This window comes from Cyprinodon variegatus, unplaced genomic scaffold (assembly GCF_000732505.1).
Source record: "Cyprinodon variegatus isolate N-32 unplaced genomic scaffold, C_variegatus-1.0 Scaffold839, whole genome shotgun sequence".
Taxonomy (NCBI): domain Eukaryota; kingdom Metazoa; phylum Chordata; class Actinopteri; order Cyprinodontiformes; family Cyprinodontidae; genus Cyprinodon; species Cyprinodon variegatus.
Genome location: NW_015151292.1, coordinates 64,434 through 64,876, shown reverse-complemented (window position 1 = coordinate 64,876; position 443 = coordinate 64,434).

Genomic DNA, 443 nt, shown 5'->3' with positions numbered 1-443 from the left:
GTTATTAGGGCAGTAGATGAAGATGAAATGGGAGGCTTTTATTTTGAAATTTGCCTTAGGGTGTGTTTTAAACAGTCTCCTAGAGTCTATTCTTTAAAATGGGGTTGAGTTTGGGTCATAATGTTGTGCCATATAGGGCAATAAATATATGTAAAAAATATAGAGGCTTTTATTTTGTAGGGTCCCTGGAGTCTTATTTTGAAAGTCTATCAGTGTTGAGTGGCAAGGGAAGTGTCATGGACAGCAGTCATATAGTATCCATTTCCCAATGTTAAATCAGTGCTTTCACCCTCCATTAGATTAATATGTGCTGTTTAAAACAGCAGAGGTAAAATCTGTTTGAAGCTTCGTTACCTTGACAACGCTTAACGAGCCTGTCTGTGACAGAGAGACGTGCACTTCTCTTTCGTTCCTTTCTCCTCAGGCTTTTTGTATGGGAAGAA